This window comes from Argiope bruennichi, chromosome 7 (genome assembly GCF_947563725.1).
Source record: "Argiope bruennichi chromosome 7, qqArgBrue1.1, whole genome shotgun sequence".
NCBI lineage: Eukaryota > Metazoa > Arthropoda > Arachnida > Araneae > Araneidae > Argiope > Argiope bruennichi.
In genome coordinates, this window is record NC_079157.1 from 95881473 (window position 1) to 95903314 (window position 21842).

Genomic DNA, 21842 nt, shown 5'->3' on the forward strand with positions numbered 1-21842 from the left:
GGATTCATACTAGGGATTTTTTTTCTGTGAGGGGTCTAACTAGTGTCCAAAATATTGAGCTTTCGGGACCCAAAAATCCAAGCCCCAATTTCATGGTACTTTCGGGTCTCGAGGGGTCAATATTTTGGACGATAGTTAGACTCCTCACAGAAAAAATCCCTGGTTGGAATCCCTGCCTGAGGGTGACCCTCGAAAAGGTCTTCAATATCCATCTTCATCATTCGTGTCTTCTTCTTCGTATTCAACATTTCTTTCATTTTGGTTCCTTTTTTGCATTTGAACTTAATATTTATTTCTATTTTTGTTAAGTTCATTTATGTTTTAGTTGTAGCAGCGTTAGCGCTCTCTAAATGCAATGCATCTTTTATTAGTTTGGTTCAGAAAATATTCATTTTTAATTGAATTTCATAATGATTTGATTAATAGTTGCATAATAAACGGATAGATATGCATTTCATAAAGTTACTAAAATAAAAAATAAAAAATTAGCAATATAAAATAAATCAATAATTTGTTCATTCAGCTAAGAAGTCAAATATAGAAGTTTATTAAAACTAACAGTCTACAGTTTAATAAAAATAAGCAGTAACATGCCTACATCTGGTATTGAGTAAAAAAATGCCTAACCGGCGTTGTCTCACCTAAGCTAGACAAACGATGCAAAGAAAAGTTTCAGACTTGTCAAAATATAATGAATCGGAAAGAATTATTATTTAGAGAATTGTTACTACTTTATGTACATGAAAAATTGAAAAGAATCTTTTAAAAATTAATAATTAAGTATATAAAATTCAATTTTTTAAATATTTTTAAAATGAAGGATTTAATGATAACAAGAAGAAAAAAAGGAGACGATTCGAATCATTTTATAATAATTATATATTAAAGTCATAAACAAATGCTGGAATTTTTCTAATTGTATTCAAGTGGATGCTGGGCTATAAACATTTGGTATGAAAAAAATGCAGTAAAAAAAGAGAAAACGCAGTTTCCGTTGGAAATCTAACTAACATTTTTCAATGCACCTGCGTAATTTTTCCTGAACCTTCTAGAAAGACGGCTTCAAATATGATCATTTGCGCGCGCATTCGTTCGTGCGGTTGGTTGAAACTCTATTTTCCCTTTAGTTCGTAGTTGGATATCAACGGCAAGAGAGAAAATTTTGCAGCAACATTGTGCTCAGCTATTCTGAATCCATCTGTGATTTCCATCAAGAATTTATTTTAAACTGCGGCAATCCGGTAAGTTTATTTTGTTGCAATATTTTATTTTTAAATATGATTAACGTATTCCTCCAGATGGATGCCGTTATCTGATGACTATTTTCTGTATGGCGAATTTAGATTTTAGTCGTTAGAAGCTTACTAGCGACTTCAAGTAAACTTGATTTTGCTACATAGTAAATATTTGTAGGATCAGTCTACTTTTCTTTTTCTTGTATAAATTGTCTAGAGTGATTATATTTACTTTGTTCAATTTTTAAAGTTTGCGCGTGATTCGTTTGTAGCAATGAATGTGTTAATAACATATTGTCAGTTGTTCATTATGTTGTGCTCTAAATTCTTATTGTTATTAGAGAATCTAATGTAAATGTATCCATTCTCTCGATTTGCACTATTTTCAAAATCTCTAGATTTCTACATTATGTAAGAACCCGAATTTGAATCTAGATGATGTTAATGTAATTTCTGTGTCGGATTTATTTTATTTGTTATTATTTCATATTTAAATTGATTTGTTTTATGTTTGTTGTAAAGATGGCATTTTCATTATGAATCCTGACTTTAATTTTCTTGGATCAGAATTTTCGAACCCACATCTACATATAATGAAATTCGCAAAGCTTCAAATAAATATAATAAAGTCTTTATTAATTAACGGTGAAGATTTGGCGATTCGTTGTCGATAATTTCTTCTCCTTTTTTCAATTTTAACCAATAATTTCAACAATTTTTAATATACACAGAGTAAAGATATGCTTTCTTTCTTCTCGTAAGTTAGAAGCACATTATTCAAGCCTGCTCAAAGGGCAGCAATTTGCTAATTTGTTTTTGGTGGTACATTTGCGAGTTTCGTCTGTTTCACAATTAAGAGTAGTATAATAAATCCTGTGGGTATTATCTGCATTTAATTCCACTTTATAAAAATTACCAACCGCTATAAATTAGCATCTTAAATCTTATCATATTCTATTCTTGTTTCTATTTTGAATTTGATTTTGCTTGAGCAGCAGTTGGTAATTCGCGCTGCAAAAACGGGTTCAGTTTTTAGTGCTTTACTTTATTTTAGTTTTTTTGTAAACGAAGTATGGAGGAAGTATTGTAATCCTCAAAATATTCGGGATAAAGTAAAGAATAGTGTGTCCCTGAGTTTTTCGCCAATATGGCAACCCTAATGCTGTTTTGTTTACCTTTTGCAATGGTTGAGTTGCACATTAACTACAACAATATTACGAAAAATGTTAAATTAAAAATATTAAAAAAATATCGATTAAAGATTTTAATTTTGTTCTTTATTATAATTAAAAGTTTATTAAATAAAGTTAAGCTTATAATTAAGTTATTTTCTTATTTCTTTTTTTCAACTGTGAATTCGAACAGAAAATATTTATTTTGCAATTTTTAACTGTCAGTATGAGTTTTAAAAATCGTCTGAATTAATGATTTACGAAATCGTCTGAATTTTCACTTTAAGACAGCTGCAATGGAATTCTTCGCAGTTCTGGTAATTCTTTTGGTGTTCTAACGGTTGGTTTCCTTCGTTATTTGTTATGTCGGCAATTGTGCAATGTATGTCGGGTAAATGGGATGGAAGATAGTATTTCGAACCTGCAGAATGGATGAAGGATGAGTGAAATATTTATATTATGAGTTGATGAAGTTAGAAAAGGATGTTTGTTTGGAATTTTGTATGGAGAATGTTCCGATTGCTTCTTTCTCTATTCTTTCTTTTCTTTTGGTTATGTACTATTCCTGTTATCCACACAGTCCTTACTTTCAATGTGCTAGCGAAGCTACTAGGTTCCCGCTCCCGGTGCTAGCAAAGCCGTAGGATGGTTTTTTTTTTTTTAAGTTAAAAAATTGTGCCCAGTGACTTCTACAAATGCCGAAGGCACCGGGCAGTCTGGGGGGAATAAACTATACTTATCAGTAAATCCTAATTATATGCCGGGAAATGGTACCGTAACTGTTCCTCGGAAGTATTTATTTTTTTTGTCCGCCATCTTTATTGGCGATTTGGCATTGTTGGCGCAGCAAGGGACACATTAAAATTTACTTTTACCAATGTTTTATTTTTCTTAAAATATTAATGTTTCAAGAATACTCTATAAAAGACTCATAGTACTGATGCTCATATAATTATTTGATTTAAACATTTTTTAAAATATATATGCTAATTAATAAAAAGGGAGAAACAAACTGAATACGTTTAAAATATTTTTTTAAATTTATTAAAAATAAATTTAATTTGTGCTAAAATTCGGTATCAATCAACAGTTTTTTTTGAACTCTATGATGTTGAAAAATTTATTTTTACAGTAGAATATCCAGAAGATATCACAGAAAAATGGCCGAATTTCCGTTCATTTTTATTTAAAATTTAAAAAAAAATATTTAGAAATATACATTTTTATTTTTCGTACGTAGATGCAACTCTGGTAGATCTAGGTCAAATAGCCTGTCGTGCAATTCGTGTTAATCGCCGATAAGAATGCTGTTGCTGTATTTCTACCGACTAAGTGTAAGTTCTTATAACGTTTTATGTTGAAAATACGATTTCGGGAGAAAATGTTAAATATTTTTATTGTGAAATTTAATTTCTGAACAGTTTTCCTTAGAAAAGTATTTTTTTTATTTCTACACTCAATAATTTTTATATTTCCATAAAAGTATGCTTTAATATGCTATTTTCCCGGATCATAAATTTTATTAGAATCTTCTTACAATCTTTAAACAATTTTACTACAACAAAAAAATCACAAGTTTATTACAATCTTAAAACCAACCAAATTAAATTTTTGTGCAAAGTTGGCATCGAAATTTCTCAATTTATTTTGTAGTTCCCGTATGACTAAATCGGCAACATGCTTATTTTAAGATTTTATACTTGTTTTAAGGGTGCATAATGCAAAGGAATATAGAATTTCATAATGTTTATCAATCGAATACCTGGTGTATAAAGATTGTATAAGAATACAGTTACATTTTTTTTCGTTCGGAAACTAAAATATATTTTCAGGAAAGTTTGGAATTTTTTGTGTTCTATATTTCTTTTCAGCCAAAATATCCATAGTTGGTCTTTTTATTTAAAAAAAAAAATATGTTGACTTTAAATTTTCATAGTTTCGTCTTATTGGGATTTCTTCAATATATTTTATGCAAAAATTCACATTGAAAAATATTCTGTAATACCTATATAAAATCCTTTGAAATAATTTTTTGAATAACTTTTTCTTAGTTTCCTGTAAGATGAGATTTTGTAATCAGACATTTGCTTTATTCCTAGTGGACTTTAGTACTGAAATTTTCTATGTTTGTGTATATTCTTGATGGAAATGTATCATTTTAATACTTTTAATATTTTTCGGTTGATTGATTAATTTTGATTGTTGTGATTTTTACAAAGATTGTTGATACCATGATATTTAAAGCAATGAATTAATCAAATATTAAAAATAAAATAAAAAGTAGTAGAATGTCAGTGTCGTAAACCTGTACAATATAAAATATCAATCCTCAATTTTCGATAGAATATTGAAAACGAACTAATTTTAAATTTTGATGTTTATTGTTACATCATTAATTTCGAAGCCTCACTTAGTTTATTATTTTGCATTCAAATTTTTGATTTTTATTTTTAGTACGCTAATAAAAACAGTTTAATGGGCATGTTCTTATTGAATATTGCATTTAACTGAACTGAATCTGAATTAAAATACATTTGTTTCAGATCGGATTAGAGAAAACCGTCTTTTATGTCTATTATGAACAATCCATCGGCATGTCTTTAATTATTACAAGTGACCCATGGGTGAGTGTTAATCCGTTTTTATTATCAAAAAGGCTTTACTGGCAATTTTATTTATTGATTGGAGTGATTTTGATAGTTTTTATTTGAACGGAAAGTATTTTATTAAAATTTGAATATTATAGGATTTTTAATATAGCAATGTTTAAAATGCTTTTTTTCTAAGGCATCAAGGGTTTCGATTTCACCAAATGTTAAGCGATAAGTTGAATTTATTTAGGATACATATGAACTTTAAATAGATGTAAAATTTAAACTCTTCTTGAAATAAAGCTCTAAGCTGTAATAAATATATCATATTTATTAAAAAGTAATATATCTTGAAATTCATAATATTTTCTCGAAGAAATAACTTTTAATTTCTTCTAGAAGGTATGAAAACATATGTATTGAGCTTAGAATTTCAATTGGCACTCCTACAAAAGATTAATTCATACTTAAAATAGTTTTGCCTATTTTTCTCAATCTCTTAAAATAAATGTATAAACAAATTGTGTATTGAAAGCACAATTGATTTTTTGTGCTGAGTTTGCTGCTAATTTATAATAGAATCTGCAATGGCTTCATTAAAGAATTATTCGATTTGTAATATATTTATTAATGCTAATCATGCCGAAAAAATTATTTTTTTTTTATGGCTCATTCTCAAAATTTGAAATGAGCCAGACAATCAGAAAGATCAAATCTTTACTTTATCAGTTTCTAACGTTTGCTACACTGTACCGGAAATTAAATATTAATTCGTTTCTTATTAATTACGGACAAATTTTTAAACATTTGTAGGGACAATGAAAAGCATTAGAGTTATCTATTTTTGGCGAGTATACTCGCCATGGAAAAATTAAATTTTTTGTTATGACAAGTTTATAAAGTGGTTAATTAAACTATTATATAAATATCATATTTATATAATGATTGTTTAATTATTATATTTGTAACTAATTATTATATTTTTTATAATATATATAGTTATGACAATTATATACGTATTTTTCGAAGAGGTCGAAACAATTAATTGGTTAAATTATTCGAAACAGTTTGAAGTAATGACCGTGATGTCGCTTTAATTGAAAAGCATTTACTGCTATATATTTTTCAAAAATTCTTCTGATTATTTCACTTGTAAACAAATTTCAGTGTCTCATCTATTGAATTATTTGTATCGCATATGATTAACGGCACTTCTTTCAAGATAGTTTTCCCTCCTATTGTTAAATTACTCATCTTGTAAGTTTAAAGAATATAGCTATTTCGTGTCATATTGGAATAAATGAGGACAAATGTACTTTCCTACATTAAATGATGTTTGCATAATTTTTAAGAATAAAAAAAATTGTGTAGAATATTTAAGGTTAGTATTTTGTTAAGTAATGTTAAGTATTTTGATTCAGTTTTTTGGAAAGTATTCTAGCTTGCATCATAATTCTTTTTTTTAAACCTCTGCATTCTGAAGGTCCTTTTTCACAATGGGTTATAATCGTGCCTCTTTCATTCATGGTACTTCCTAGCATTACAATTACCGTTCGTTCATTTGTATTCATAAAATAGTTTTTTTTTAATAATTACTTTCCAACAAAGATTGATCTTACTTGTTGTGTCTGATTACTAAAATTAGATATTAAATGCTATAAATCAGAAATAGAGTTAGAAAGAAAAAAAAACTTTTGTGCTCTTATACTTATTTTTTCAGTTTTGCAAAAGAATATGTTCATATTCCTTACTAATTAAAGAACTCGGGAATCAAATCGATTAATACGCAATCATTAGTCTTACAACCAGTGCTTTATAAACCGCAATGCCAATTTAAAAAATATATATTTTTAATTTTTAATATTATTTATTTTGGTAATTTTGAAATGCTTAACTTTTTAATTAGACATTGAAGCCCTTGTCTTTCGATTTTATTTTACTCCCTAATTAAATAGCATATCCTATTTAGATCGTACATTTTTATAGGAATTGAAATAATAAAATGGCAGTTGAGATAATGAAGTGTTTCTAAGTAGTGATTTTTGCATTTTAAAATACTTCACTTTCACTTAATTGTTCATTTAAAATTAAAAATTCTGTAATTCAATGTTCGAGTCAAACGCGTCATTTTATGCGAAGGAGAAGGGTTCTAAGAAATCAAACTTCTTAATCCTCAGAACTTTATAAAATTTCTATATTCAGTCATCGTTTTACTGCATGTAAGACAAAATATAAACAATCACTAAAATGTCAAATTAAAGAATAATTAAAAGTTTCGAATTCTTATTCTTTTTTTATTTACTAATTAGAAAACATCAGAAATATTTTATTATCGACTTTCTTTTTTTTTTTTTTTTTTTGGTATTTTCAGCATTCATGTGGCCAGAATTGAACTCTTTTGCACTTTAAGCAACAAAGTGTTTTCAACCTATATTTAGTAAATTTCTTCTTAAATATCAATATTTACCTTCCTAACTGGCAGTTTGAGACGATTATTTTATTGGTAGTTTTGATATTTCTGGAGTTTATTTCTTTAATTTAAATTTGAAAATAATTCCGCTACCCCAAAATTCAAAAGGCCTCCTAATCAATGAATATTTCAGTATTTCGCAATTGAAATTAACTTCATTAAAATAGTTTTAATAAACTTCAATTACGGCGGAATTCCGCGTTCTGAAGGGAGAAATCACATAATTCGTGAATGTATCATCGGCCAAAAGTATACATTTCTCTAATTGGTAACTGCGTATATTGCTAATGAAATGTCGCTGTATTTTAAATCACCACATTCATTATTCGCCATATTATTTTTTTAAATTGCTGATTAATATAAATTTTTATTTTTTAAAAATACTCAATTTAAAAAATCCATATTTTACTTGATTAAAAGTATTCAGAATGCAAAGGTTCAGTTTTTAATTATAGATTTGCATGCTTTTATAAGAAATCGTATTTATAAATATACATTTATGCATTCGTGAATGTTTTAATGCAATTACTTAACTGTGCATGTTCAATGTTGAGGGAGTCCCACCCCTCTGATCAGCGTCTCGACTCGGCTTCTCACTCCACCTCGTCACTGTCGTTCTTCGAGCGTTTCGTGGAATTCACTCGACACGACGTTCCTAATGACCGGAAACAAATCCCACAGTGTTCGGCAAGCCACAGTTTCTGCTCCTGCATCTAGCTTGTCAAATAAATGTGATGGATTTTTTATTTATTGCGTTCATCTAAAGGGAATTGGGTGATATACTTTTCACTAGTATTGGCCAAGAATGGTAAAATAGATATAATGAGAGGCGGTTTTATTTAAATTAAACTTTAAAACAAAAAAACTTTCTTTGCCGATAAATAGACATTTAATAAGCACAACTCAGAATCAGTGGCGGATTTAGGAAACATTTAGAGGCCCCATGCTATAAACATAAGGTTCTTCACATAAAAATTAATATATTTAATTGCGGATTTCAGCAGTTTGACTAAATCGCTTTTTTAATATTTTAATTTCATTATTTTCACAGAAATATATATATTTTTATTAATTTCTCCCGATCTCGGCAGCTGAAGTAATTTTTCCCGTTTTATATCTCAGTTAAAAATCAGTCTTTATTTCTTTGATACTTTTTTGAACCTGTTAACTGGGGAATAAAGATTTGTTCAACTCGTTTCACAATGGAGTCACTAGAACGTTAAAAACATTAAAGCAAATTTCCAAGTCGAAAAATTTCGCTATGCTCATTGTAGTAGAAACTCGTGTATGACGAAATATTTCGTCATACGCAATTAACATATTAATATTTTAGAGATGTGTTATAAAAATGCTAGATATTTTATTGAAAAAAATATAGTATGGTTTACTTATTTCCAAAATGAATAATGCGGACCTAAATGCTGTCGGTTCATAATAATAATTTATTATAAGGAAGTAGTTAACATAATTTTATATGAATCTACAAGCAAAATACCCCACAGCCACTAAATATTTAAATATTTATAAGCAAGTGGTTATGCTTAAATTCATTTAATTTTAATAATTCCATATACCGTATATTCCGCGTTGTAGCCCTACTATTTTATAATTCATAGAATTTACACTTTGCATGAATTTCTTTGGCAACTAGTGATCAACTTACTGATCTGCCTATGTCACTGAGATTCTTTGTTTCGCACTCTCCCCACCCCACCAAAGTCTAAATCTGGCCTGCCTATACCTACCTCCCTGTCACTCAACCAGCAATCCTCCATAGCTGCGTAGTGGTAAGTCCTTAGAAAGGCAGCCTCAATTCTAAAATTACATAGGGCCTTACCAAATTTTAATCCGGGATGTCTGTATTCCGTTTCAGCCAGTAGCATCAGCTACGCAGCTACCGAGTTGTAAAAGCGATTGAATGGGGCCTCGTGTGTAAAACAGCTTTGAGTTTCAAGTTTGAATCCGGTCAGAAACTAATCTTTCTATATAGATTCCTACTCGTAAATCTGCCACTGTTGCAAGAGTTACAGAACTTCATGAAATTGTGTGATCCTAGAGTAGGAAGTTTTATTTTAATTTGTACATACTAGACCTTCATTCTTTTGCAACGTATTAGGAAACTATGACGAGATTTCCAGATAGAAAATTAGCGTTGAGAAAGGGGGAAAATAATGTTTGTTTTATAAAGGCAGTAGTTAACAACGTAACTGTTGCAAGTATGCATTTCACTCTTTAATACACATACCTTGCCAGCTTACGAATTTGAGCCTTTAATTGAATTTCCATACCTTTATATGATTTATTAATGTACAATATGTCCTTGAATGGATAGATGCCAATAAGAATTAATCAAATCTTTTTGCTAATAAACATATCATGCTAATATAAATATCCTATTTGTTTATGAATTATTAAATGCTGACTCAAACTTTTAATTCTGGATACATTTTCTAAATGGTTAATCAGACCAAGAGTTCCTTTATTGGCCCCTGTAAATGCTGTATGAGTTGGTGCTTATTTTCCACATGCTACAGAATGTTAAAATTCCCCATCTGCCAAGACTGTAGTTTCTGTATTTTGTTTTAGTGCTTGAATAAGGTTTTCAAACAGAAAACATCAGAATTAATATGTCGCTGCATAATATTATAAAGCCAGCTGAAACAGGGAAGTACCTGAAGTGCAAGGTGTACTTCAAAATTTATCACGTCTCCTCTGAAATCTCTTCATTTTTGTGACATTCCTGCATCCAAGTTGATTCTTTTCATTGGTGAGGAAAGAGAAATTGGAAAAGTGAAGACTTTTGATTTGTATGAGAATTTCAAATGTTTTAAAAAATATTTCATATCTAAAACGTCTTTCCCCTTTTTCTAAAATATCGTTTTGAAGAACCTGGAGAAAAATCGTTCCTTCAATCATCAAAGATACTACTTTAATAGTAATTAAAGCGATAATAAAGTTTTTTTTGTATTCCTTTGTAATTGCAATGAACGTCTGAAAAATTTTCAAGTTATGTCAAAACACGAATGAGAAAATAATCAATGAAATTAATCCATTTCATAATACTATTCATAATATTCAGTCAATGTGTCGGATGAGGATTACAATATATCAATTAAAGTCGTGCTTTGAGTGCGCATAAATCATAAAAAATTAGAAATATGATTAGTACTCAGATACGCTATAAAACTGGATTCTTTTTAATTTTATAATTATTTGATTTGAGAAGTCAATTATTTCAATAATAATTTATGCTGTAATATGCTAGTAAGTTTAAAAAAAGTTTTGCGTTTAATTAAATTTGCATTAAATTGGTACTAAGAGAAGCATTAAATATTTAATAATATTAAAATCACGTAAATGAAGTTCAAATAAAGAAATTGATTTTTTTAATACTTCAGTTTAAGTCAGTCTATTTAAAGGCATATAATCGGTGTTTTATTGAACTGAAATTTGGTGGTGGAAAGATATTTTATCTGAAAGTAAAAACTTAATTGAGGTGGATTGTTTGAGATTCATGGCCATTCGATCTCTTTTTTTAAATTTGGTTTTTTGGACTAATCGAAAAATAGGGAGGTAAAAAGAAAAATGTTGCCATTTATTAATTCGGAAAGAATTTAATAAAATATGTTTCGTTTGACAGTTTTCTTGAGAAATAGAAATAATTTAATTTGAATAACTTTTGTCCAATATTTGAGGACAAGTGTAGAAATTAAATACTGAATTGAATGTATCTGCTTTATAAATAAAGTTAAATTGATAAATTTACTGTCCAATGATGCTATAATGAGGAAAAAAGATAATTGGGGGAACAGAATAAATATCGAATAAGTTAAATATGCTTGAACAAATTTTCTATTTTTCAAATGTAAAGTGTTATTAAAAAAATAGAATGACATAAAATTTAAATTTTCGATGCGGATTTACAATTTGTTTTTAAATATTTAACATTCTAAAGCGAGTGATGTATACAACACATATTAAGTTAATATTATTGTGGTTCTAATGTTTTTGTCTGTTAGAAAAGTTTTAACAGAAGGATTATGAAAACACTCAGCACCAAATAATGTATTTTTAGAAATCTTATACCAGAATTATTAACCGTAACTCCTGACTTAATTTAAAGCAGTAATTTGAATTTTTTTTGAATTATGTAAAGAACATGAAAATAATAATGGAATAAAATTAAATTTCGTAGAAAAAATTGTGGAGCACTAATTTGGATTAAAAAAAACAAGCAATCATTTAAACAGTTTATTGATATAATTAAAAGATAATTTTAAAATAATCCAAAGTAATGAAAGAAATTTGAATCTATATTTTTTTTATTATCTCGTAAACGAAAAAAAAGTTAACAAAAACGCCGACTTCAAAATCTGCTCAATGGCCCAATATATACCAGTTGAAATTTGTGAAGAAATGCATATTGACTTGCAAACTGTGGAATGCTTTCGGTATGGCTATAAAGGTGAACTGAAGCTGTTTATTTAACTGCACTGCAGCTGCTGAGTAGAACTGAAGAGATATGATCCTTATGTAATATTGAAATTTAATATTACACAATTTAGAAAGAATTTCACCTGTATATGATAGTTTTGTTTTTAAACCTCTTGTCATAATTTATTATTATTTTATTAAGCCGTTGTTTAAAAATTGTATCAAAATCCTGGTTTAAAATAGTGGATTTTCTTACTTGTTTCAACTGAATATAAAAACTGTCCATTCGAAATTATTATTCCATAGCAAAGCAAGTCAAATTGCTGAGTGACGGGGTAAAATTGTTGAGGAAGCCATACATTTAGAGCTATACATTTTTTTCTGCTTTACCGAATTGTTGATATATAATAAGATCAAATAAAAAAAATTGCATTGTTTTATTTCCAAAAAATTGATCTTATTGGATTAATCTAAGGCCAGCAATCCAACCATTATCTAGATTGAAATTTGAATATTGAATCATTTTGGACTTTTGGAAAGCTTGTGAAATACTTTTTATTTGGTGTTTGTGAAAATGAATTATGAGGCTGTGAGCTTTTTTGTTCTTTTGAAAGTTCAGATATTGCCCGAATCGGTGCGTTTTGAATCATTTGAGATTATGACTTAGTGAGGTTACATGATAATCTTTCAATCGCCTTTCGTTGTTATAAAATTTATTTTTAATCCAATCCTGTCGATTCCTATTTGCTGCCATCCTGAGCTCGGAAGTAGTTGTATTTATTCTGTTCGATTACACGTCAGTTGGTCTTTAGACGAGAGCTGGTCTTGGTCAATGCAATGGTCTAGATGATTCAGTTTTGAATATTTATCCATTCATTGTTTCCTGTTTTCATTTTTGAAATTTTGCAGAGATAAAAATACAAGTATATTCATTTGAAAGTTTTGGGGAATGAATGCTCTTGAACAGGCCATAAAGTAAAAGCCCAAACTAGAGGCAAATGTGAAAAATGGTGAGAATTGTATAATTTTTATCAACCAAACGATTTAACTAAAATTGTCCATCTTTTAAAAAAGTACTTTAAGTTACATACGGTTTATTGCTAAATTTGTAAAATAAATTCTTTTTCAGAGTTAATTTCTTATCAAATTAAATTTTAGAATATTTTTTTATAGACCCTAGTAGAATTTTCGGTCTTTCAAGAGTAATTTTTTTCTGATTTTTCTGGCGGCAAATTGTTAATTTCCTCTGCTCCCAACTTAAATATTATTCATCCTTCGATGTTGCCATACTGTGAAATTCATACAGCGCAGGCGTTACTTTGTAAGGCACATATTGCCTTTTTTTAATCCCTATGCTAGTTTTAATTTTAAATTTAATGTATTTTGCTAGACGAATGTTAAAATAAAGCGTTCGATTAGTTCGAAAATTTGAATATCTACAGTTAAAAAAATTAAACTTATCTTTAAAAAATTGGAGATCAAATAAATATTACGAATGATTTGCCACAAATTCAGAAAAATATCAATATATAGTTGTGTAACTAAATTTAAATGCAAAAAAAAAAAAAAAAAAAAAAAAAAAATTCAAGAACTGTGGAGCATCAATCGAAACTCTTAATCTGGAATATTTTAAATGGTTGATTAAAGCGTAAATCCTGACATTCCTTGAGACAACCTATTCTGCTTTTAAGCAGTTTCAAATTAATATTTTACTAATTGTCTGGTATGTTTTATTTATCTTCATTAATCAGATTTAGGGCTGTGTTGCATGCTAGTGCAAAAATTAAATTTTGTATATCAAATCAGCATTGCTTTTTAATGTGCTAATCGTCAAAAATGCTTGGTTGAACTCTAAATTCAAAAGAGCATGTGAAGGACACTTACGTGCACTTTAACTTTTATCGGGTAATGATGGGGATATTATATTATATTGGGTAACAAAAGTTTCTCAATGAAAACGAGTTAAAATTTGAATATTATTAGTGTCAGATATATGCAAAAACAAACTATGTTGATTTTTTGACATTTTCTTCTTTGTCACTTTTTATGCTTATAAACTTTAATTCTCAGTTTTTTTATTAATTGAAATTAAGTTATTAATATTTAATTTTTTTATTAAATAAGTCTGAATTTATTTCTTAAAATTATCTTCCTAGCATTCCTTACTTATATCCATATGAATTTATGTAACTTTAAATTTTTATTAAATTGGAAAAAAAAATCTTCAAAATCATACAGTTGAGGATGTTTAAGTAATGCCATCAAAACCATAACTTGTAAAAAAACAAAGTCTCGTAACTCAGTTCTTCTATCGTAAAAAGTTGTGAGATCCATGTAATACCAAGTCGGTCAATTTATTCAGTTCATACTTAAGGGTCCTTCTGGCTTAAGTTATTACGTAATTAGCTAACCTAACAACATCTTGTAGTGACCATATCAATATTAAAAATCTTTTATGGTTTAAATAAATATATTGACTTGGCCATCGCATGAAAACACAATGTATCTTTACATTAAATTAGATTACATTAACATATTATATTAAATTAGATTGTTTAGTGCCCTAGACCCTAGTAGAATTTTCGGTCTTTCAAGAGTAATTTTTTTTCTGAATTTTCAGGCGACAGATTCTTAATTTCACCTGCTCCTTAAATATTATTCATCATCCGATGCTGCCATACTGTGAAATATATACAGCGCAGATATTACTTTGTAAAGCACATATTGCCTTTCAGTTTTTAATCCTTATGCTAGTTTTCTTTATGAGCACATCTCCCTTTTCCACTCCGTTTTCAGATTAAGTTCCAATATTCTGATTTTAAATTTAATTTATAATAATAATTTAATGTATTTTGCTATATGAATGTTAAAATAAAACGTTCAATTAGTTCGAAAATTTGAATATCTATAGTTAAAAATATTTAAACTTGCCTTTAAAAAGTTGGAGATCAAATAAATATTACGAATGATTTGCCACCAAATCAGAAAAATATTAATATATGGTTGTGCAACTAAATTTAACTGCACAAAATCAAAGAACTGTGGAACATCAATCGAAACTCTTAATCTGAAATATTTTAAATTTTGATTAAAGCGCAAATCCTGACATTCCTTGAGACATCATACTCTGCTTTTAAAGTTTCAAATTAATATTTTACTAATTGTTTGGTATGTTATATTTATCTTCATTACTGAGATTTAGGACTGTGTTGCATGCTAGCACAAAAAATAAACTTTGTATATCAAATGAGCATTGCTTTTTAATGTGTTAATTGTCAAAAATGCCTGGTATACCTCTAAATTCAAAAGAGCATGCAAAGGACAATTAGATGCACTTTGTAACTTTTATTGTGTAATGATGGTGATATTATATATATTAGGTAACAAACGTTTCTCAATGAAAACGAGATAAAAGTATGAATATTATTAGTGTCAGATATATGCAAAAATAAAATTTGTCGATTTTCTGACATTTTCGTCTGTCACTTTTTATAACCTCTAATTCTCAATTTTTTTCCTTAATTGAAATTAAGCTAATAATATATAATTTTTTATTAAATACGTCTGAATTTAGTTCTTAAAATTCTCTTCCCGGCATTCCTTACTTTTATCCATATGAATTTATGCAACTTTATATTTTTATTAAATTGGAAAAAATCTTTCAAAATCATACAGTTAAGGATGTTTGAGTAAGTAATTAGTTAGGAAAAAGCATTTCTAGGTATAATGCAAAATATTTTATTGATTTATATTTCTTAAGAATTTTTTGACTCGGTTTCTGCTTTTTCTATCTTTACAATACTTAGTTTTTGCTGATGAAATAAAAAGAAAAATCGCCTGTTCATCGCATTGGAAAAACCGAATATTAATAGAACATTTTAAGGGACATTTTCATAAGCTTACAAAATGCCTAGTATAGCGAATAGACAAATGTACAAACAGTTCTAAAACTAATAGAAAAATAAATAATATGCTAGAAATCTCATGAAGGCTGAATGCCCAGGAAATTCAAATATTTGCTGTTAATGATATGTCTAATAAATTATGAATTCAAGATCAAATTATGGTTAATTTTAATGCGAATACATTATTGAAGACACAATTCCAGTCTAAAATTGCATGAACTTCAAATACGATCCCATTCTTAAAATAATAAATGAACATCCGCATTATTATTTAATAATGTTTTTCAAAAGTACATTTGAAAATTTACCTGGAAAGAAACCTTAGATGGAAAATCTCGAAATTAAATGTATCTGATTTTATCTGTAAACCGGCGAAAGTATTACGATATAAAAATATTAATGGACAGAAGTCTTAACTCTTTTATAAAAAAATTAACTGACTTATAATCGAATGTCGCAGAAAAGTTCTGTATAAAATTTCTATTATTTTGATACATAGCTAAGAAGTTCTTGATTGGAAATTCGAATCCCAGCTAATGATAATAAAATCTATACGCAGGATCATGTGCACTTTTATTGATCAGGTGTTGTTGGTCTAGGAGTCGTCCTTGTTGTCTCCCCTCAGAAAGAATTACAGGATCCTTTTCGAAATAGAATTTGTGTTCTAAAACTGGATATTAAGATAATCTGTTGTTTTTTATATGTTATAAAAAATATCTCGCCTTATCAAGACAACTGCTGTAAAAGTTTAGTAATTCTCCGAAAAACTGTAATAATTTTCCCGAAATTCAAACATATTTGTAAAATGAAATAAAAGCGCAAACATTATTTAAAATCACTAGTCATTCAAAGGATTATTTATCTGAATGACTGACATTTCCTCAAGAACTTCGGTGTGGCATTTATTCAAAAGTTTCGTCTAAAAATTCTGAATAACCCTATCAGAAAGTAAAGTCTGATTGCAATATGAAACTCCTGATAAAGTAAAAGTCTCAAACTTGTAATAAGTACTGTCCGCCTCTGTATTTGCTTTAAAGTGTTATGGATTCTTTTTTACTTAATTCTTAAATGTATTATATTTTAATCTAATTAAGGAAGAGCAGTACATTTCGAGATTGCCGACACATATTTTCTTCGAACTTGTTAGAAATATGTTTATTACATTTACGAGCAATTAAATATACATTAATTTAGTGGATTGCTCAAAATTCATTACATTTTTTGTAAGATTGCTCCAAGAAACCCTCTCCGTTTGCCAATGAATCGAAATATTCAAAACTTGTAGTTTTCCTTATTTCCTAGTGCATAAATAGGATAATTCCATATTTAAAAAATTTTAACATATTTTTTCAAAAAATTGTCAATATTTAATCGAGGAATAGATTTCTGAATCGCTTCGTATCAATTTGCTTACCTTTGAAGTGAATTGATAAAGTTGCCTTGTACGAAATCCTTTAATAGCAATGTTTAAAAATAAATATCAAATGCTTATGGGTTACTCACGAAAAGGCATCTACTGCTAGACAACTTTATCATTTATTTTTTAAATTCAAAACACAATTTTATGATTACGGTAATCTTCTTGCTGGTGTATATGTTAATTATAAAATTTCTGATATAGTTCGCATTCTTCTCGCTTTATATATGTATAAACTAAATGAAATTTGGAGATTACGGAATTGAAAGGAGACATTTATTTCTTTTAAATATTAACGTTTTCTTGCGTGTTTAAATTAATTCATTGGTTTATTCAAGAATAGGAATTCTACCTAAATTGGATGCACAAATTTATTTAGAAACAAATTCGTAACTTCAACGCTTCTTATATTTTACAAAAATCTTATAATCTTATTGGGAATAATCGGTACTACTGATATTAAAGATTTATGCAGCTCAACTAATAACTCAAATCTTCTAGGATATTGAAGGGAGTAATTTTAGTAATGGAATGATAAATGATTTATTAATTCCCTCAATTTATCAATTTGTTTATCTCAGAGAGGAAAGAGATTCCGATTAACCGAAATATTAATGAAATCCTCTTACACCCGAAAAAGCAAATAGAGCATTTTAACAATATTTTGCACTCGTGTTCATTTTTTTAAAAATTCCATTTGTACTTCTATTCATTTTTTTAACACTAAGTTTAGGATTTCCAGCTTTTTTTCAATTATTTCTGCAGTGAACTTGAATATTTGATGCTGAAAAGGTTTGTTTTTTTTTATCGTGAGGTCAATTCAAACCGATGTGATAAGAAATCCACCTTTCTTTTATAATTTTTTGTAGATTTTTTAAAAAATTTGAGGCTGGTTTTGGCAAGAATCATAGCAAAAATATGCTATATATTCAATATCAAGTACTCAATACTCACGATTTCTATAAGTTTTCCAATAGTTTGGTAATTTCGAATGCCGATATTTTTTCTTTTAATCAAGGGCATATTTTAACTATAAAAGTAACAAAATCGTCAATATTCATAATCATGTAAAATTCTTCAATTATTTTTACCTGGTGAAATTTATATCTGGTGAAATTTGAAGCGCATTTAAAATTATTAACTTATGGTTCAGTGTAAATTAATATAGGTATTCTGAAGTTTCTTCTGTAAAGTTTGAGTTTCATTTTGTGTAGAAAAGATAAATTCTAATATATCTAAATTTTAAACGTATGTAAGTATTTATTTGAAGCACTGTTTAAATTTAAAAACAAAAACAATTATCTCATGTAATTGTGATAAAATGAAATTTATTAATACACTCTTACATCACATTAAAAAGTTATTAATTGCTATTTATCATCATTAAAAGTTATTAATTGATATTTATCATTATCAGTGCAGTATTAATTATAATTCAATTAATTATAAATAGTAGTTCTGAATATATTAAGATTTAATACAGCCAAGAAGACGTTTGTCTTTTGAAAGTGTTGTCCAGTTTGCTCATAAAGTGATAATTACGAAAGTTTTCATTAAAAATTTTTATAAAGTTAAAAGATTTATAGTAAAATTTTTAATGATTAAAATTAGTAATTCTATGAAAATTTACTGTTTGGATATAAATTATAGTTATTCATTTTTTTTATTAAATACTTTCTATCGAAATAAAATATTTTTTATATTGTTTCAAATGGTAATTATGTAATGAAATTATATTTTTCTCTTAAAATTATTTGCTCCTTTATTATATATTGCACCAAATAGCTATTACTGTTTTAATCCATTAGTTGACAAATCCCCATTTGGGGATTTTGAAAATAAACACAGCTCAGTATCAAAAATATATTTAGTACATTTGACATCTTAATTTTATTCTATATATACAGTATATGCCTGCATTGTATCTAGCAGAAAGTGTATGTTTCGTTTCGTTTTTTATTGCTTCTATAAAAATTAACAAAATTTAATTAAAAATATTTTTTTAATTTCCTTTTTTGTATTTTTTTAATGTTTTATGTTCCTTGAGTTTATGGAATTTTATGTTCGTTAATTAACATATTGAATACCGTGCTGAATTTCTTACAATGTAATTTATATTGGACCACTGGTCACCAGTGAACCCCATGGCAGTTAAAGTGTTAAATAATTTAATAATGTGTGTTGTTAGAATGACTGAGACTCCAAAAATAACGTCTGGAAAGGAAATTAAACTTTTTTTATTTTTTGCACCAATGTATTTAGTATTTCTGTGAAGTTTCTGAAGTATTATTTTGTTAAAATAGAAACCATTATCAGAACTTAAACTGTTAAATGAGCTTTATAAAGCATCAATTAGTTTAAGCTTTTGTTATAAAATGTGATAAATTGTTTATTTTTATCTTGTTTTGTAGAAAAACTTTATATTCGTGTTGTCAAATTTTCTCTCTATTGGAAATTGGGGAAAAAAAAAAAGCTTTCATAATTTTAATCAATATTCAGATTTTTTTTATGAACTTTTGTGATCAAATTTATGTTCAATGAAATAATTAAATGTGATTCATGTTTGTTCCTGAAGCCTATTCCTATTCATGTGCAGATGATAGAAGACATTCGAACATTTTCTTTTAGTACAATTAAACAGTATTCAGATAATAATTTACTAAAATAATATTCTATATCAAATACTGTTAATTTAGCATAACTTTCAAAATTTTTTTTAAAGATATATAATTTAGAGCAGATATTTAGGGATAAATATTTTTTAAAGAATCAAAACAGCATATCTTTCAATGCATTTTTCCAAATTTTAATTTCCTGTATTTGATATATAAAGTACTCCTTAAAATTTGCAACATCATAATTGTTTCTGTTTCTCAAATGTTTCATTGAAATGGAAATATTAAGTTTTGTTCTGTAATAATTTATAACCTGTAATTTCTGAGCAGTCATACAGTCGTTATAAGAAAACTCCCAGTGCTGCAAAATACTGCTGTGGCTGCACCAGTGTGCCTTTCAAGGACTTAGCAATCGATACAGAATATCGGTTTGTTGTGGTTCCCGATTAAAGGCGAGCTCAAAGTGTACCACTTTCATTTGTGCTGATGTAAACATGGAAATTACTATTAACCATGATCATTTCATGCCTAAATTTTCAATTCTTCAATAAGTGAGCTTATAAAAATATGCAACAAAAAGGAGTAGGGGCAAAAAAGCCTACGATGTCGAATTTTTCCAGCTCCAAAATAGCTATTTTCTATACTATTCCGGCTCCTTCCCCCAGTTGTTGCCTTTACAATAGAAGATACAGATTTATGTATCGGAAACACGTTGTTGGGCGCTGGACTATATAACCATTGTGAAACTGTATACCTTATAATCCAGAACAAGTAATTATGTGAATCTTGTTGATTGATTTGCAGCTGTTTCGATGTGTGAAATCAGGAATTGCCATCAGAGAACGAAAGAAAATAAAGTTGTTTGTAGCGAACTCTTGTATAAAGAAAGTGGACCTAGAAAGACTCTGGTGAAGGAATAAAATCTTGTAAGAGACAAAACTCTTGCGAGAAGAAATTGAAAAAAAAAAAAAACTTTTGCGAGAAGAAATAAAAAAAATTAAAAAAAACTTTTGCGAGAAGAAATTAAAAAAAAAACCTCTCTTGCGAGAAGAAATAAAAAAAAAACTCTCTTGCGGGAAGAAATTAAAAAAAAAAAACTCTCTTGCGGGAAGAAATAAAAAAAAAAACTCTCTTGCGGGAAGAAATAAAAAAAAAAAAAAACTCTCTTGAGAGAAGAAATGAAAAAAAAAACTCTCTTGAGAGAAGAAATAAAAAAAAAAAAAACTCTCTTGCGAGAAGAAATAAAAAAAAAAAAACTCTCTTGCGGGAAGAAATAAAAAAAAAAAAAAACTCTCTTGAGAGAAGAAATAAAAAAAAAAAAAAACCTCTCCTGCTAGAAGAAATAAAAAAACTCTCTTGCGAGAAGAAATAAAAAAAAAAAAATCTCTTGCGAGAAGAAATAAAAAAAAACCTCTTGCGATAAGAAATAAAAAAAAACCTCTTGCGAGAAGAAATATAAAAGGAGAAAAACTCATTTAGGAGGAAAAAGGGAAAAAGGGAAAAACCTCTTACAACAGACATAAAAAAAATAACTTGTTGTAGCAGAAGTGGAAGAAAAAGAAGGCAGGAGAAGAAATAAATGGTTGTACAAAATGGGAAGCCTGGAAGAAGGAATAAGCTCTAATTTTTAAGGAACTAATTTTTACAGAGTTGATTTTAACTTCGAGTTAAATAAAAAAGAATATACTGAAAATAATCTGAGAAGAAGTCGTTACTATACTTATCTTTTGAAAGAAAAGAGAAGTGTTGTACCCAACTGTCTTACGAATATAGCCTCTTCGACCATACGTTGAGCAGTGTACTGTGACAAGCACCACTGTACGCTTATGGACTCTGAACTGACTTTAAAACACCAAATGTTCTGTATTCAGTGTGTTTCTTGAGCTGTTTGCTGATAAACTGAAAGGAAACATTAGTCTCATTTTTATATTCCTTCCATTCGGCGCACAAGCAGCCTTCTAATAAAGCAATTATTCCTGTTGAATTTTTCGACTGAATGTGAC

The 21842-nt window shown here is 28.0% G+C and overlaps 1 long non-coding RNA gene across 1 annotated transcript; it reads left to right on the plus strand.

The window, feature by feature from the left end:
* Window positions 1–1141: 1141 nt before the first annotated feature.
* On the plus strand, window positions 1142–20214 carry LOC129976252 (uncharacterized). Its single transcript, XR_008785108.1, has 3 exons — window positions 1142–1241; window positions 4951–5031; window positions 20170–20214. It is a non-coding gene; the product is annotated as an uncharacterized LOC129976252 (long non-coding RNA).
* The last annotated feature ends 1628 nt before the right edge of the window (window positions 20215–21842 follow it).